The following is a 6,000-nucleotide window of genomic DNA, read 5'->3' as shown; positions in this document are numbered from 1 at the left end:
TGCTAGCCTTAAGCAAAAAGAAGCCAGGGACAGTGCTCAGACCCTGAGTCCAAGCTCCAGGACTGGCAAAAAAAAAAAAAAAAAAAAAAAAAAAACCATATCTATTCAATGATAGGTGACTGATGAAATAAACTGTGTATCATTTAGGTAAACACATTAGCACAGAACCACTAAAAGCACTGTAGCCTTTCAAATACTAGACGAGTGCTCTACCATTTGAGGCACAGCTCTGAATCTTCGGTTTCTGTTTTGTTTTAGAGACATGATCTCAATAACTTGGTCCAGGCTAGCCACACACTCAGGTCTTCATGCCTTCCCCACATAAGTAGTTGGAATTACAGGCATATATGATCACAACCACCTTAGAAACACAGAAGTTTTGAGCCAAGTTCTGGTGGCTCAAGCCTGCAATCCTAGCTACTTAGGAGGCTGAAATCTGAGAATCTCTGTTCAAAGACAGCCTGAACAGGCAAATCTGAGAGACATTTATCCCCAATTAATCAGCAAAAAAAACCACCCAGAAGTGGAACTGTGGCTCAAGTGGTAGAGCATCATCCTTGAGCAGAAAAACCAAGTGAGCGTGACAGAAACCCGTATTTCAAGACCCAGTACATACACTGTCACTCTTCCTCTTCTCTCTCTCTCTCACACACACACATACACACATGCACACACAAAATTATATTTTTAAAAAATTAAAAGGTATAAATATACATATTCATGTTCTCAGTGATAGGTTTAATCCAAAGAAGATACACACTTGAGGCCTTCTCCTTTATGCCCTCTGCCCTTCCCTTCCCCTGTCTTTTTCCTGCAGAGTGCATCCCCCATCTGTGGAGGGACAACACTGAATAAGACCCAGGATACCTCTCCTCCAGCCTCAGTGTCTCAATCTCCAGTATGTTTCTTGGGAAGTAAATAATGGCTGAGTCATAAAAGCTATCCCATGGCTAAGTGTGACTTCTCCCAAAAGTCAAGCTTGTTTACCTGAAGAAGTTTTAATAATTTTGTTGTTGTTATTTATTTGTTTGAGTATCTCTGTGGGCAATTGGGCCAGGTTAGGAACATGGTGTCACTTAGGCTATAATTATGATCTTCTGGTCAGAGGTGCTGGTCCCCTGTTACTATTTCTACCACAGCCCTTGCAACAGAATAACCTCTTGATCAGCATTTCTTCTCTTCTTGCTTTCTCTCTGTGAGGAAATTTTGTTTTATCTTTTTCAGTCATCTCTCAATTGTCGATTAAATGCCTGTCTGCCATTCTAAAGTGCCTGGTTTGCTGGGTCTTTCCCTATGTGTCTGTTTGTATGTGTCTATATTTAGTTTTTCATCTTTAAGCAGACTGGACTGGCTAATTTTCTTATAGAACTGGAGGAAATGCAGGAGTGTGAAGATCACAGTTGTTTTGAAAATGATTCCTTAAGATCAATGCTATCCCTCACCCTCCCCTACCCCAGAGCTTCATTTCTTGCAGCTTAAACAGCAGAATGGCTAGTCTATTTGTCTGGGAGGGAGAAGGCAAGTGGTTAAGATGCAAAGAGACAGTGTAAGGGGAAGGTAATTCTGAGAGTGGAGATGTGACAGACCCTTATGATTTAACCAGCCATCTTATGTAGCAGTCTCTGAGTCACCGACACAGAGACGGCTTGTACTACTGCACCACCACCTAATCACAAATCACTGAGCTAAACATGACTTCCCACACGACAGCAAATTATTTCTTCAGACTGTGGGGAACAGGTTCTCCAGATGAACAAACTGCTTGTTCCTTTGTTCTCTTTGCTGGGCTGGAACCAAGTAGGTGGCTGGTGAATAAGATCGTTGATACTTTCTTGCTTGTTAGCCCTACCTCTACCTGCCCACTTGTTTTATTTATCGAAAGAGAAAAAAAAAACCAAAACAACAAAACACACACACACCAGAATTGAAGAAACTTGAAGAACACACATTGAGTATTTGGTTTCAGATATCAAGTCAGTCTTACTTATTTGTGAAGCATTTTTTATTAAAATTAGAGTAGGGAAAATGTGGTTTAATGACCTCCTTTGTAAGACTAGAATTCCTGGAGTAATCTCAGAGTGAAATGGCTTAATTCTTCCTATGACACAATTTGCCAGCATTATCTTTCCCCCTACCTTGAACATATAGCAAGAGACAAGATGTGAAAGGGGGAAGGTTAAAATGTACAGTTACAGAAACAATAAATTTATTCCTTCATATTTAATTCTTCCATTAGCTGGAGAGAACAATCAAAACGCTGACTTTCTGGTTTTCTCACATGGCTGTTAAACTGGACAATATCACTCCCCAAAGTCTTCCTTAAAAAAAAAAAAGCAAAACAATCCAGTTACTAAGTGACCAAAAAGAAAAAAAAATTGGCCCACATAGCTCAGGTTATGCCTTTACCAGTCAAAGCCAAATAGGGCATGGCATGCGATCTGGCTTTGGGTCGGCTGGCTGCGGAGTAAGCCATTCCTTGCTAGAGGCAGGAGGGGGCGTGGAGGAGAGAGAACGGCACCTGTATCAAGCATTTCAGTTCCTGAGGCCCCCTCACCTGGAAGATATCATTTGCATTCTCAGAAGAGCAGAGTTTAAAAAAAAAAAAAAAAAGGAAAGACATTGGGCCCTTTCCATGTTATTGAGTCACGGAAATAAATAGTCCGGGAGCTGACTCACATGTCTCCTACTCTGGCAAATATTGTTTCTCATTATTGAAGAAATTTGGGATTTAGGTTTCTGTTCTTGACAGCCTTCAAAAGCTCCACATTGTCCAACAATGCCGCGAATTTATTCATAAGCTTCAAATAAACTGTCTTTTATTCCTTTTTCAAGTAAAAATGATGTGAGCAATTTACAACCTTGAGATTACACTGAGGCACTTACACGTGAGCGGAAGGCTTCAGCATTTCTAGCTATAAGACAGGAGAGCGGGTGGTTTATCTCCTCATCCAGCTGTAAATATGCATTATGTTCCAGCTACTCTAAGACCTGGGAACCTATTAGTGAACCAAAGAGACAAAAATCCTTTTCTTTTTTGAGTTGTGTGGGAGGAGACAATTCATGAAAAGATAAAGTGAGAAGAGCCATATGTAAACTTGAGTGCTAAGGAGGAAAATAAATCAAAGACAGAGGATAGAAGGTGCCCAGTAAGGGAGGGAGCCTGAAAACATGGGTTATGTTCATTGGCAGTTTTATCAAAAAGGTAATTTAATTTTGTAAAAGAATGACAAAGCAAGTGCGCCACTTATTTGGATCTGAGGAAGATAATTCTGTCTCTGTAAGTAGTAAACGCAAAGGCCCTGAGGCAGGATCATTCTTGGCAGGTTCACAGAGGAGTCAGGTGAAGAAAGGCCATGGCGAGCTAGACGGGAAGACCTCAGAGCCCAATAAAAAGGCTTACTTTTGGCTCTTACTTTGCTACTGAGAAGCAAAGGAGCATGCTTTCATGTACATTTTAACAAGTCCATTTCAGCTGCTGAATTGAGAATAGAAGACAGAAAAGAGCATAAGCCAGGAGACAAGTAGGGAGAGGTAATGGTGGTTTGGTTCAAGGGAGATAGTAGGTCACATCTGGAGGCCTCCAGTCAGGGTTAAGTTTTGAAAGTGATAACTACAAAGCAAGAAAAGAAAACATTCAAAAAGAGAAGGCAGGCTGGAATATGGCTTAGTGGTAGAGTGCTCACCTTGTGTGCATGAAGCCCTGGGTTCGATTCCTCAGCACCACATAAACAGAAAAAGCCAGGAGTGGTGCTGTGGCTCAAGTGGTAGAGTGCTAGCCTTGAGCAAAAAGAAGCCAGGGACAGTGCACAGGCCCTGAGTTCAAGCCGCAGGACTGGAAAAAACCAAAACAAAACAGAAAGAGAAGACTTCTTGGGGTCAAATAGTGACCTTATCTGTTATCATTTAATATCTTCTCTGAAAATGTCCATCTGTTATCAATCCTGCCAGCCCTACTCTGGGAGAACATGTCTTTTGTAGATTAATTATTATTATATATTGTTTCTGATTGAAGGGCCTGGAATTCTGTAAACACTTGACTTTTTGTCAGAGGCAAGGTAGTTTATGAAGACTTACTGATTAGTCATAGAGGTGTGGCCACATATGCTGGTTTCCACTGTAATCTTTTTATACATTCACACTTTTTAATTTTTGTAATTTTTTATTTAGTATTATAGTGGGTTTACTTGTTACTATTTCATCTCTCTTGTTTCCAAGGGTATTTCCTATCTTATTCTGCAGTTCTTTTCATTCTTTTTAAAATTATCTTTAAGTAGTTAATCTGACAAAAGGAGAGCATAAAAGTTTCATTCCATGATATCACTCCCAACTTGTGTCTGCTAAATTTATCTTTGCATCACATGTAATTGCCTGGGTGAAAATTGCCTTGCATCATAAAGAATTCTTTGCATAGAGATTCAATTTTTCAGTTACTTCAAACTAATATCCTTTGAGAATCTTCCTAGAGTGTACTCATTAATTTCGTTCCACCTTTCCTACTTTGGGGCAGATGGGGACCTCACTCCCCTCCTCTCATCTTCCTGCTGAGCCCATTGGAACACATCATTAACAGCAGTAAAGGGAGCCACAAGAATCAGGTACCTTTCTAAGCAAGGAATTGCAATATGGAGGTCAGATCTGGCCAGCTGCCATCATTGGCTGTTGAGGGGTGTCAGACTGACTCCATCTCAGATTAGTTAAAGAGAGCAGAAGCCTACTCCATCTTCACTAAGATCTTTCCAGTCCTATCCAGGGAAGTTCCCCTTCGTTGTGATAAGATTGTGTAAACTGCTTGACCACCTGAGTAGTGGAAAGCTCCAGGTTAAACCTGTGCCCTCCCCTGAGTAGGCATATCTGCCTGCATCATGAGAGCATCACCAAATCCATGCACCAAGTCTAACTAAAATGATAGGTTGGTTGAAACAGTTACTATGAGACAGACTGTAACTCTGTTGGCCACCTGCGTGCGGCCTAGCATGCTCTGTAAATGTTGTAACCTCATTGGCCACCTGCCTGTGGCAAGCTTGACCATGTGGTATTTGCCTTTATAACCCCGCCCTGAGTGCGGCCCGTCAAGCGGTCCCAGCTCCTGAGCCTGGGCTGTGGGCCTGGCCCGCCAGCCTGCTTTTTATGGTTGTGGTCCCAGCTCCCGAGTCTGGGCCATGACCCTGGCCAGACAGTATACTTTTTGCTTCCGCAATAAACCTATCTTTTTACTTGAGACTGTCTCTGAGTGGTGGACTCTTGGAGGGATGAGGGATTCCCCCCCCCCCCCCCCACTCGGACCCCATTACATTGTGGTCCTCCCCTTGGGAGGACCCTATTACAGAATAACATCAGTAAACTCCTAGAGTGATAGCTGCTATCCTTGAATACCTATCAAATTTTACTCCAGGCATTCTGTACCCATTATTTTGTTTTGTTTTGTTTTTTTGCCAGTCCTGGGGCTTGGACGCAGGGCCTGAGCACTGTCCCTGGCTTCTTTTTTGCTCAAGGCTAGCACTCTGCCACTTGAGCCACAGCGCCACTTCTGGCTGTTTTCTTGTATATGTGGTGCTGGGGAATTGAACCCAGGGCCTCATGTACACAAGGCAAGCACTCTTGCCACTAGGCCATATCCCCAGCCCTTGTACCCATTATTTCAAACCCTCATTAAATTAGTTTGCTTACTATCATTGTATAAATATGGAAATTGAGCACTATGGAGAAAAGATACAATGTGCTTAGCTTATCAAGACAACCACCACAGAGCCCACTGTGAAAGCCAGGACTAACCCACTCTACTCTGAGGTTCCTATTTGCATCATGGCCTCAACTCAACAGCTATTTATTAATGGTAACTCCTTGGCTTCCTCTGGTTTGGTTTTGAGGTTACAATAACAAATTTATAGTTCTTGTCTATACAGATATATTTCAGCAAAGGAGACAGAAACATAGATCGATCAATTGATAGATGATTGATATATAATAGATAGTAGATGATAGAAAAATGATATCTTTGAT

This window comes from Perognathus longimembris, chromosome 24 (genome assembly GCF_023159225.1).
Source record: "Perognathus longimembris pacificus isolate PPM17 chromosome 24, ASM2315922v1, whole genome shotgun sequence".
Lineage (NCBI taxonomy): Eukaryota > Metazoa > Chordata > Mammalia > Rodentia > Heteromyidae > Perognathus > Perognathus longimembris.
The sequence above is the reverse complement of the archived record's forward strand: the minus strand, read 5'-3'. Positions refer to the sequence as shown.